At 41.3% G+C, this 13386-nt stretch overlaps 2 long non-coding RNA genes across 2 annotated transcripts in view; one reads left to right on the top strand and one right to left on the bottom strand.

The window, feature by feature from the left end:
• The window catches only part of LOC145438132 (uncharacterized), a 235280-nt gene extending 227301 nt beyond the window's left edge, over positions 1-7979 (bottom strand). Inside the window, exon 1 of the long non-coding RNA XR_013914846.1 lies at positions 7805-7979. This is a non-coding gene — a long non-coding RNA (uncharacterized LOC145438132). The remainder of the gene's footprint in view (positions 1-7804) is intronic.
• The window catches only part of LOC145438121 (uncharacterized), a 42918-nt gene that overhangs the window by 15427 nt on the left and 14105 nt on the right, over positions 1-13386 (top strand). The window lies entirely within an intron of this gene.

Below are 13386 nucleotides of genomic sequence, written 5' to 3'. Positions count from 1 at the left end.
TTGTTATTGAACAGAATTGTAGGTGGGGCAATGCCCCAGTTGCCCTATAGGACGAGCCGCCACTGGAATTTACTGAATTTGGTCTTGATCAAAAGGTACTGTCGCACTGATTCCGAAACTATAAATGAAAATGTAGTCCTCTTTTCAGACTTCCAAAATATGGTAACTATATATAATATGACTGGGAGATATTCATGTCAGGGCACCCTAATCATGACCTGAGTCAACAGAAAATCGTGACTCGAGTCTTACAACCCTGCTTCATGCAATGAGCATTTACTTTGAAGATAAATAGTAATTGAATAACTGGTTGGTGGTACAAAATTTTAATACTGCTTTCAAAAGTACCTTCATGATAAACGTTATTGTAACCTGTAGAACTTTTCGCGTGCCAATTATCAAGAGCTACCGACACGATAAATGAAGCAAAACAGAGTTGAATTCAAAACCAGATGGAGAATTATGACGCATTAATGTCGAATTTAGAAATAACATCAATGGAGCCAGAACACAGCAACAATGCAGTGTAGAACAATGGTTGCGTAAAACTATAGATAACTAAGGTAAACCGTAGATGCGACATTAGCGAGCATCACGTGACTTCACGCTCTAAATATACTTTACGGCACTGTTGTTGTTTTGCTTGGCGCTTATGCAGCAGGAAGCAGATTTCAGCATTAGGATGGTAATATCTATCCATGGGGTATGTTTAGCGAGTAGCTGCTCCGTATGGTTACTAACTAAGGTTGTTGGATCCATGCTAAACAATCTGTGATAGGAAAACGACCAATCGAATACCATTTCGAAGCCATTAAATACGGCTGCCCGAAGCGGGTTTCTTGTTTCTCGCGATAGAAGTTCCGAGGTGTCGTATTGAAAGTAATTATACTACTAATGATGTGTTGGTATCATATCAATCAGAATAAGAAACGGAATTTCAGTCGAAACGTACAAGTAGATACAATTTTAAAGCCATAATAAATGGCTATACCACACAAGTAGAAATTCAGAGATTCGAAGTAGTTACTCATTACGGGTTAGATTAGAAAAAGCATTTTGGTTGCCCTGATCTAAATCCCTTCTAATAATGGAGATATCTTGATATGCATGAAGTTATGCTGCAGTGATAAGAATTATTGTTACTTGACAGGCGATTAACTGTGTAATAAATTTAGAATCGTACATAACTCGAGATAGGGATGGAGGGAGGTGTATTTGATTGGGAGTCACTGTTGACTGACGACGTAATTCATGACCTGTTGTACAACGACATGGAAGAAAGTAACGACAAAGAAGCATCTGGTCAAGTTGAGAAGCCTACAGCTAAAGCGGCTATTATAATAAATAGTATTTTACCTCATGACTTCATTCAACAAATCAGTGATAAAATCACGTTGTCTGACTATGGCAGGCAGAAATTTGATGGATTTTGGAGTGAGTTTGTGTCAAAGCCGGAATCGGCAACGGTGATACGCCACTTCCCTACTGAAGCAGTTCATGCACGAGAGTATTTCAATGAGCAGTTATCTCCGATAGAGGCATCAAAGTTCTTGCTTGACACAATGAAACATATGATAATGTTGGGTCCAGTCAAAGAGGATAAAACTATTGGGGGTGAAATTCGGCAGTTTGAAAGCGAAACTCTTGAATATATTGCTGGATATACTTTGAACAAGGCACGAGGGCCTCCTGGACGTGAACGCTTCCGCTTGGAAATTGTGAAGCTGCTTTGCAATGACCAACCACGTGGCTCATTCATTTTATTTATGGAAAGGAAGGCCGGATCGTTGATGTATCCTACCGAGGAGTACATGTTTTTTGTGGAACACGTGTATCTAGCATTCTGTAAAGAAGCTAACCGACACCCGTCGTTGATCAATTTTGAAAATGCTAAAATCATAATTTTCAGTGGGCAACACTATGAGTCTTTCATTCATAGGATTTATGACATGTGCATGGAGGATGCATCCGAGTCAGATATACGACAACTTGTGACATACGTAACGTCGTTGATGGTACGTGTTTTTTCGCACAGCTTTGCAAAGAAACTCTTTGAACGCCTGCACAGTGGAGTTACTAGTGGAGCAATTTCCCTCCGAAGTCAGCTATCAAAATAGCGGGTGTTCATTTTTCTCAACAACAAGTCAATTTGTACATGCCAAGTGGTTAGCAAAACGAATGATTTTTCACCTCACCGTCATTTACCTGGATGATTTGATGCAGTCTAGTTTATTGCCCTGTTTGTCACTCCCAATCTTTTTTAAACAATTCGCTTCTACAGGCAACATAGTAGGTTATTTGCGTCGCTACGCGCCAGACTGTCTCCTTACTGCCGTAAACAAAATTTCGTAAATTCCGAGGTTTTGCTTCATAGTGTACTGCCGTGTGACATTTACTTGATTACCTCTTGTCGTCATGCTATCACTGTTGCCCCATTTAGCCCTAACATTGCTTCCAATTTGCGGTTTGCTATTATTATTCGATTTTTTAAGGTAGAGAAAGTATACTGTTTGATGCATGTAAGATCATTCTAGTTGAAATTAAAATCTGTATCGTTAACGGTGATTGCTATCTACTACCACATATTATGCATGCTTTTTTGCATATTTTCTGTATCCTCGATGATGCTGTCGATGATACACATATGCATTTCTCTCCTGTATCGGCAATGATGCTGTCAATTCAGTGAGTCAAATATGCATTTCTTTTCTGTATCACTGATGATGCTGTTAGTTCACTGTGATTCAAATGTTTCGATTGCATAAAAATAAATACTCTTGTCTCAATGCTCAAATTCACTTCAGGCTTCTCATATCAGACAGAGACAAACATTAGAGTTGATTCGAATATAATTGCTTTCTTCAACACGAGGATTGAACAGGTCACAAAACATGAAATTGAACAGATGTGAGAATGACCAAAATCGCACGGCTACAGACCTAGTCATCCGTCATACTATATATTAGCATCAAGTCTCTTATACCAGGACCAAAATTGGGTATTAGGCCTAGAAACTGTGAGGCCTTCGATATACATAAGAGTTTCACAGCTACGCAAGTTGAACCCGATACTGAAGCGTGTGGACTGTGACTTGGACTTATTCCGGAAAAGGATTCGAAAATGACTCGATCAGACTCAAGTCAAAACTAAAAAAAGTAAAATTGACTCGGACTTGTCTCGGTAAAGAATCAAAATTGACTCGTCTTGGTAAGGAATCGAAAATGGCTCGATCAGACTCAAGTCAAAACTAAAAAGGTAAAATTGACTCGGACTCGTCTCGATCAGACTCAAGTCAAAACTTAAGAATGTAAAATTGACTCGTCTCGGTAAGGAATCGAAAATGAATCGATCAGACTCAAGTCAAAACTAAAAAAAGTAAAATTGACTCGTCTCGGTAAGGAATCGGAAAAATATTGGCTAATAGATAGAAGTGTTAAGTTGCTTGAAAACCCCTGTACACCAAATTTGACTCAATTTTTCTTAGCTCGCTTCAAGGCTTTTGGGCTGAAGCATGCAGATCGTTTTATGACCTTGCTTTGCGAGAGGTGATTGATTCCATAAGCAGCCTGGCCGATATCGGGATTTTGGCAGCGTCTGCCCCGTTGTCTCTAGCAATCTAGCAATTCATAGGCGTTATTACAAGAAAGGTAGGTACAGCGGCACAACAAAACTTTTTACCTTTGTAAATTTCTTTCAAGCATTTAGCAGCCGTTTTCACGGTTGTCAGACAGGCGTAAAGTTCTTTCCTAGGTGTAGGAGACTTCCTGTGGGGTTGGCAGCTAGAGGATGATTGTTTTGAAATATTTTTTGTTGGTAGAGCACCAAGACGGAGCTTGGGTCTTTTACCGCCAGTAGTCCAAACTACATCATCTTTAGCGAAGTGATGGTCGCAAATGGCAGCACTGCAACATTAAATACTATAATTCTAATATCGTCGACTAGATCAGCCAATAACCATGGCACATTAGGCCACATTTACACGCAACGCTTGCGGAAGTATCGACTTACGTTTCTTTATGTAACATATCTTTTATAATATCTCCCCGAGTGTGGTCTCTGAGAGACAAGATGAAATTTGTTAACTTTTCCCGGTGAGATCTCTCTTCAGCAGTCTTTGCAAATTGGGGTTGGCGGATTATGAATAATGCACGCTTTGTCTTGCTGGAAGGTGACCAATTGCAGCCCGGCATTGCACAGTGTGTTGGTGCCATCGTTAAATAGTTTACATACAGTGACTGGATTGATTAGAAAACCCATGATTTTACTGCATGCTACCACTTCGCAAATGGACGTGATGTCGCAGAAAGTCCGATCTCATGTGAAATACCATAAAACATTTCTAACAATGACTTGAATATTTTACAGATTGTTTACTGCCCCTTGCTTTGATTCTGCATAGATCTTACCGATTAGTCAGTGATTGTGAGACTACACTCGGCATCGCTGCATTGTATTCTGCACAAACCTCAACAGCTATATATTGACCACATATCAGCGAACTCAATAGGCAAAACCCTGGTAACAACCTTCAGCCTTATATGAAATAGTTATTCTTCGTAAAACACTCAATCATTATCCACTGAATTCACAGCAAAATGAAGCTATAGATTGCCACACACAAATCGCAATATAATATAATATATAATATTATTATGGTTTCTAAATTTATTACACAGTTAACTGCCTGTCAATTAACAATAATTCTTATCACTGCAGCATAACTTCATGCATATCAAGATATCTCCAATATTAGAAGGGATTTAGATCAGGGCAACCAAAATGCTTTTTCTAATCCAACCCGTAATTACTTCCAATCTCTGAATTTCTACTTGTGGTATAGTCATTTATTATGGCTTAAAAATTATATTTACCTGTACGTTTCCCGGGCAGAGATTGTGAATTATCAACCATACAACCTTGGTTGATAACCAAAGGGAGCAGAACCTGGCTAAACCTATCTCATCTATTCTCATGAATAGATATTCCGGTTCAGATGCAGTAAATACCTACTTTACACGGCGAACACTGAATGTAATTCGAGAGAATATGACACAAAGATGACGAAGCATGAATTTTATGGAAGTACACTTGATCTCATAAGGAACAAGTGCATTTAACACAAATATAATTTGACGTGTAAGCGAAAAAAAAGTTGATGTAATTGTAGAGTGGAGTATTCTGAACTTGAAGTTATTAATGTAGAATAAGTGTACCAATAATACTTGCCAGAAACAAACAAAAATGACGATGGGAATAAGTCGTCGGCCATTTTGATTAAAGCAAAGTTTGAACTCGCCTGTTAGTGATTCACGGCAAACACATATTTCAAACTAACGTCTAAACGCTCAACGGGCGAGGCAAATTCAGGAAGATATCAGGGATCAAATTTCATAATAGAGGCCATATGGTAACTTGAATGGGATGCGACGAACTATCGTTACAGCAAAGTTCACATGATGGCGTTCGGGCGACTTTTAATTTACCGAGGTAATCTGACCTGGAGTTGCGTTTTATCTCAATACATACGGGAATACATGAATTTTGGAATTGCTGTAGAAATGAGTTCGATATAATCGCGTGAGAAAAAACGACAATTATACGAGATTCTAGATTCGCACTCGATTTGAATCTTCATTCACGCAGGTGAAAACGCCGTTTGCTAGCGATTGTGAGCAGGGTTGCCAGACATCTTTTGAGAAAAAGGGCCAAACAGCGCCGGAAAAGGGGCCAAAAAGGGCCAAATTGTATTATTTCAAGCCTTTCCCAACTGAATATAAAATCGTAAAAGAAAACTTTTTGTGCAATAATATGACAGTGATTAAATTTTCTATACATTTGAAACTTATCCAACTTATATACCAAAGTTTTAGGTTTTTCACCAAAAACTCTCCGGTTATGTTGAAGTTTACTTTCTTTGAAATATCTATCAATCATTAAGTACTATAAGGGTACTCTTCTTCAGACTTTTTCTTCTACTTAGCTTCTAACCATGTTCGATGATTTTTCGTCCACCTGTTCACAAATCTGTATTTACAATTCCGACACATTCTACATTCCAGAAATACAAATCCAAATCTTCATCTTCTACCGTGTTGCCACTGAATCTTTGACATTGGCATAAACATTGTCATCTCAATTTGCGAGACACATTTTTTTGAATAGCTAGTTTGATGGTATGTCTCAACTGCTTCCAAAAAGGGCCAAATATTGAAAATAAAGGGCCAAGGGGCCAAATTAATTTTTGGGGGCCAACTGCCTCTAAAAAGGGCCAAATTTGTGGAATTTGGCCCCGAAAGGGCCAATCTGGCAACCCTGATTGTGAGCGTACGTTGTCAAGGTTGTTTAACAAAGCGCGTAGGAAAATGTGAATTATGATTTCTTTTTTATAAGGGAGATACAGTAATAGCCTGATCACCCGCGCAATATAATCTGTGCCCTCCCGTATACGCCACATGATTGATGTTAATTCTGGTCTGCCTTGAACACTGGATCGATTGGTCAGTGTGGTAAGTGGTTGCTCTGTAATTGATACTGAGCAAAAGTGCATTACGCGGCGGTGCGAGTTCTGAATGAATTCAAGTAGTTTTGCTGAACGGACCTTTTCGGCAATGGCTTGCTGGCTAGTGATGCTACATAATAACGAAATTACCATATGGATAGGCCGCATAGTGGAAACCCGCGTGAAACTATCGCTTTCCATGAAAACTCGGGAAAAATCCATTTAAGGTAAACGCCCTGCCACGTATCTCGTGCGGTCGGCATGAATATACAAGCGAAGATGTATCTGACGTGATACTGTATCTATACCAAAGTAATGAGACCTGTAGTTGTACTTTGTTGACCCTTTTAGAACACTGCATCTTTGCGAATATTCGGCGAAAGAAAATATAAAGTTAATTCACAGCCGGCCAGGAGTCGCCACTAAGACGATTACAATCCAGGCTTTTAGTTACGCGGTAATTACAATACGGGTGTATCGAACATAGGGCTGGGCACAATGATTCGAGTACTCGAATCTGAATCGAGTATTAATTTTAATGATTCGAGTCGAGTAGTAAAAGACGATTTTTTCGAGTCCTACTGAAATTATACGCTCCTCGCCACTGAAAGTTGATTTATCAACGAAGAGTTTATCAATGATCCAGGGGTTTATGCGAATTTCACTGTTGAAGTCTTGAAACATTGATTGGCCTTATCGTAGCATACGAAACATGAAGTACAAAGCTACGAACGTTACTGGAAATAGCACATTTCCGAAGTCATGATCATCCCACAATATTGTCACCAAGTGCAATGAAATCGGTATGGTCGAAAAAAATAACAAAGTATCCTTAATATGATGGATAACAGGCATTATATTCTTTGTGGTCGCCTAAAAGGTACGTATTTGAACTTTGACAAATAATATTCTGCTATGACGTCATAATGAGTGATACTCGATTACTCGACTCGACTCGAAGCATTTTACGTGATTCAGAATCGAATCACTCAGGTACTCGATTTTGCCCAGCCCTAATCAAACAGCTACGGCCCATAAAAATTGCGCATAGAACTAGGAATTGCGCTGCGGCAACAAGAAAATACACGACCTTTAGGATTGCTGTTGAAATTAGTCCAATAAATTCACCTCAGGAGAATCAACGATTGTTCGGGATTCTAGACTCGCGCTAAATTCAGGTGATCAACGCCGTCGGTATTTGATGCCGCATGTGTCTAAAGCAGCGCACAAGAATATAGGTATTCGGATTTCACCCGTACATGGGAGATGTTCTAACGTAGGGGTGTGCAGCGATCGGGAGCGTACTGTAGCCGTTCGGTCGTAGTCTTCGCTATCTAACTGAATGCGGCTAAGTTACTTCAGGTTCGACTGGGCCCAGAGACACATTGCAGATTCGACGGATATATTACAACGAAGGCAGGCACAACAAACACATCAATACTTCCAATCCAATCCAAGACTTAACACAGCAACAACTCCAATCCAAACCCAACTACATACCAAAGACTAACTCCATTCCAACTACCTACACCTACACAAAGACCAACTCCAATCACTTCCTCTTTTCCCAATCCCGCATGCTACTGTACGCATGACTGGTCTTGCAACCAGATAGTCCGGAGTCATTATAGCTCCGGAGTCGAGCGGTTACAGTACCTATGTGACAAAGGTCTTGCGAAACTAACCCGTTCCACGCTGGGACACATGAAGACATTAAATTTTGTCCGACATACAGCTAGGGAAAGTCCGGTGCCAACAAGATCGGTGACGATAAAACCACTGCCAAAATAACCGTCGCTGGTTGACTAAAACCTTCGACATTACTATGTCCAATCGTCGGAATGCTCGGCGTGGGATTGGCTGTCGCGCGAATCCTGCGTTTGTTCAAGTAGTTTGAATTCTAGTAGAATAGCGGAGCGGGCTGATTCGGGCTAGGCGGCTTCACGGGTCGAATTTCAAACCATCGGGATTTGCAATTCTGGGGAAATAAGATCGTGACAGTAACGAGTTTGCGCCATATGGTCACTGTATAATGAAACTCGCTTGAACCCGCTGCAGCTTCCGGACTGAGAGCTTCGACAAACGGTCGTCCTAAGGTAACTGGGATATAATCCCGTACGGCCGAAATGATTTTATAATGGACTATATTGTGTTAGTTCATTCCTTCGAGGCAAATCAAAAGGAATGTACCCCTTGCTCCAGTAACGAAAAAATGTCCACTGTAAGGCGATACTCTTCCCCATGAAAACTGGGGTGTTTCGTAAAACTGGGACGAATGCGAGTAATCTGATCTTAGCATTGCGACATTGCCTCTGACGCGAACCTTGCGCGCCGTTAGTGGAGAGCGCGAATAATCTCGAATGACATGATTTACGAATAGCGCTCGGTTTAGTTATACCCTGAGAATAGTGTAAACGTGAAGGAAGACCCAGCTGTGGATGGAAGATCCATGAAATGGTTGGGCCTCGGTGTGGCGTTAAAAGAGACCAATTGTTAGGACATATACTTTAAATTTGTGTGCCATGGTCCGGTTTGTGAAGAGCCCGGTTGCACCTTGTATGTGGATGCCGCATAGTGAAGCAATAGCGCCTGCTGGCGGCCTAAAAAAATGGGTGTTGTTTTGATAAAAAAAGGGGGCTAATTGTGATTTTCAAAGTCGGCGCTTCAGCCAATTATGGGTCAACGTGGCTTGAATCGTATAGGCTATGCCTCTGACGCCTAAAAATATTGAGATCTCGGAGTTTTGGCTAGGCTTCGCATGGAAATCCGAATTGAAGAATTCTTGTGGTTAGACGTTGTTGCGTGTGGGTTACTGAGTAAGCTGGTGAAAGAAAACCTAAATAGGGTACCTACTTTGCAACCAAAAGGTAAAGTATTTCCCTGAGCGGGGAAAAGGTGATTGCAGCGAGCGAGGTAGGCTACTGCAAGGTATTGTGTTGACGCAAAATCAAAAATGGCGACCGATGTTTCTATCCAAATAAGGAGCCGAGGCCGAATCGTGACACTTAGTCATTTCTGCTCGTGCACGAAGTCGTTATAATGGGTCATTTATAATGATGAGAGAGATTAACTCGCACACGAAGCTGTGCCATTTTGGTAGCTGATAGAGCCGAAAACAATTAGTTAATGGCCGCGGATGGAGCACGAACTGTGATTCATAAAAAGATTAAAAAGAAAATAACTCATCACGAACTGGGCCCGAAACTTATAGCCAGCTCTTGGCAGGGAAGTCTTTGTTTGTTTTTGAAACAGAAATGCATATAAGCAGCCTCGAATCACCATCTATCCAGTCTGATCTGGACTCGCAACACGGAGCAGAAGGAATTGAAACTTAGAAAGAACACAGGAGCAAGGCGGGCATTCTTGCACCGAGGCTACGACAAAGATCACAGCACTGAGTGAGTACTTTATAAATATTGCGTGTCCCATGTAGCGGTAGCTAAACGAAGTTGCAGACGTGGAAGGTTGGGGTTTTGCTCGGTTTTCTACGCGCTTGAAGTAGTGCGCACCAAGTCGCCTTGTGCTTGCGCCCTGTAAAGAGAAAATTTAGTACACCGAATATGATCCCGATTGTAAAAGGCCGGCCTGTGTTTTCTTATTCGATTGTCTTTGATCGTGCTGGTCCTTTCAGTTTGGATCTGAGCCCCTGGGCTCACAGATGTGAGCGGCTTATGTTTCGGGGACAGCCCGTGGGCCGCATGCACCCATGCCTATGTTTCGGACGGGCCGCGGCGGAATTTGGAAATTTCAAGTGTTGAACAAAATATTTAAAGGCCACGTACCTTTTTAAATAAAAAAGGTTGAAGTTCGCTCTAAAGTTGCTGTGGAAATCCCGGCAAGTTTCGCCATGATATGGCTCTCAAAATTACAAATTACGGTTGGCATAAAGGCGATCCTGTTGGAATGTCTGAAGTACTGAGTTTTTTTTTTCCGTGTCAAACATAGGATACTATCATAAGTAATTTGATTTTTTTGACGGTTGTGGGATTCTCGTTTATGGAAACCCGTCGAATGGGGCCCACTTGGAATTGCTATATTGAATATCCCTATTAAAAATGCCGTGGCCCGCGGCACTCCCAAGGCTTGGTAGAGGGGCCCGCGAGCATGTCCGAATTGGAGCCTCTGGATAGAAGAGGAAGGCGTGAAATGATAAAATAATTAATTGCTCAAGGTAGGCTGCCGTTTGGCAAGTGTGGGAAGGTGTCTGAATTAGGTGCATGCTAAAATTGTTACTTTTCAATACCTCTTTCAAATATTTACCTCTGACAGGTATCCTGAAACGAGGGCCGTCCGTCGTCGAATATTATTACCTGTTCTAGGAACGTATTAGGTATAATGAGCGGCGAAATCAGGCTTAGAATGGTTGCGATAAATCCGGCGTATACGAGCGCTGCCGTGCAAGAAGAACTCACACTACGTGGGAATTACGATGATAGATCGTATCAGCTTCAAATCGGAAAATAAGCCAGGTTTGAATAAAATATTATTCATGTCACATTTTTTTCTAGAACTGGCAGCCTCCAGTTGGGTGATTAGTCCCTAGGTCAGAGCATTCATCGCGGGCTTGTGGACGACGCGGAGGGCGGTGCTCTTATTGTCGCAGGTCCAAGATGGGCTCTGTTCCAGTAGTGATTAGTTAGAGCATAGTTAAAGTGGGGATAGATCCATTTTTTGATGATTGCTCTTGTGGCGATCTGGGCCCAGAATTCAGTACTCGTACCGGTGGTAATTAAACCTTATGCTTAATTACTTTATGCGCCGTAGATTCCCGGGAGGCATTGCATCGCTACCACGAGTCATGGCGCACATCGCTCGAGTCTAGGCTTAAGGCCTGGGTAAATTTTATAGGAACGGAGGTAGTATTAGGTATTTAAATAGGGCGAAATCTAAGAGTGTAACGACCCTGGTTCAATAGGAACCCTTAAAACCCACAAGGGTGTATAAACATAGGGCCGGCAAGGAGGTTTTGAGTGACCGTGAGGTAGTTTGTAAAATTAGTAATAATAGCACAGATTGTGAGCTTACAGGACCAGCCAGAGATTGATTGTTCTGGCCGCCTCTGTTGGGGTGTGGTGACTGGAATGTCAGTCCCGACGCAGTACACCAAATCCACTGGTCGGTCACATTTTGGTGGATCTTTGTACAATGCTATAGATAAGCGGAGTGATATGCGATGGATTTGTCAAGGGTGGAAGTTTTCTGCACGCTTTGCGCAACATGCCGCTCGATCGCTTAATTTTGATAAGCTTGCCCCTTTGTGGGAGTGGGGGAACGCCTAATGTGTCGAATTGAGCAGGACTGCATTTGCGATTACGAGATGGAGTGTTCCCCGCCGTTTGTGCTCGCAGGGGGGCCGTCGGCTATAACTGGGCCTGGTCGAAGCTTTCGATAATAGTATGTCCAGGCGCCGAATAGTCCATCCCTTTCAAACTGGCCCGCGACATAGTAATTAGCAGAGGTGGTCAAAGTAGTCAAGAAGACTACTCAAGTAGAAGTAGAAGTAGCGACGCAAAAATCTACTCAAGTACAAGTAGAAGTACTTTTTTCAAAGGCAACCTAAAACTACTTGAAGTAGAAGTAGAAATTCCTGGTATAAAATCTACTCAAGTAAGTAAGTAGTTTTGAAAACGGTCATAGTACGTTCGCATGTACTGTCAAAAGTTGCAAATTGAGCTGTACGTAGGGTTCAGAGAGCTTGATTCATATTGATGCATCACATGAGGTAACAATTTTCGAGAGCATAAGAATTCGTCTGCGCCATGGGATGCAAATCATAGTATCGCTATGGAAATCGCTATGGACGCTAATCTTTGTTTACCCGAACACCCCGTTTTAGAGAACGTCATGGGGCGGCGCCCTCGCCCATATTATAAGGTCATAGTTTAGTCGAAGAACAATAACAAGAAGCTGTATCGGATACGGTGTTAAGACTTTGCGAGATTAGTATACGGTATTAAAAAATATGGCGGATCGTAAAAATGCCACACTACAGTGAAATTTTATTTTCGGAAAATGGAGGCATTATTACACTAGCTTTTAAACTTCAGCATGTAAGTTCCCCATACCATGCAGATCCAGACAAAGGAACTGAAACTAATTAGAACGCAAACTAATGATATTGTGAATTAAAAGAGAAATACAAACACTACTTCTGAAAAGCGGAAAATGTGTTTCATGTCTCTTGTCCAGATAACTTCAACAGTGGTCTGCTAAAACAGGTCTGACGCTCAAAAAGTCAGAGACCACTTCTCCAGATTAGGGCACGCCATGCTGGGCTGCTAGATTACGATATGATTGTTGTAAATTCTAGATTGTGAAACTACTAGTTTTAAACGTTATGATGGGCCATATTTACTGTGATGAACTATTTCATTTGGACGATAATACGGTGGGAGTGAGGCGAGCCACGCTACCGCTAGCTATATTGTAGCCTCTTCACCAATGCTTTCGTGAAAACATACTTGTCTCTCCATATCTACTTTGCGCGAAGCGCGATGAAAATTCTGGGCTTTACTTAACTTTTATGAAAATTATATGTTAGTACTCCATGAAAACATCTCTCTTTCGAATTGGATGATTATACTACTTCTACTTGACAAACTGAAAATAGCGAAAAGTAAGTAAGTAGATCAAAAAATATTACGAAGTAGAAGTAGAAGTAGCGAAAATTCGATCTACTCAAGTAAGTACCAGAAGTAGAGGCAAACTACTTGAGTACTTCGAAATAGTAGAAGTACTTCGTTACTGACCACCTCTGGTAATTAGTTATCACTAGAATGCGGCCCGCCGTTCCATAATGAGATTCAATCTGCAATGCAGCACTACAAAAAAATGCGGCATTGCTACGGTATAATAGTTATCTACATCGTCTAAATCAAATGCGTTAT

The sequence above is a fragment of the Botryllus schlosseri genome, chromosome 4 (assembly GCF_051294905.1).
Source record: "Botryllus schlosseri isolate E-star chromosome 4, Bs_hap1, whole genome shotgun sequence".
Classification (NCBI taxonomy): domain Eukaryota; kingdom Metazoa; phylum Chordata; class Ascidiacea; order Stolidobranchia; family Styelidae; genus Botryllus; species Botryllus schlosseri.
This window is presented reverse-complemented; position numbering and strand designations above follow the sequence as displayed.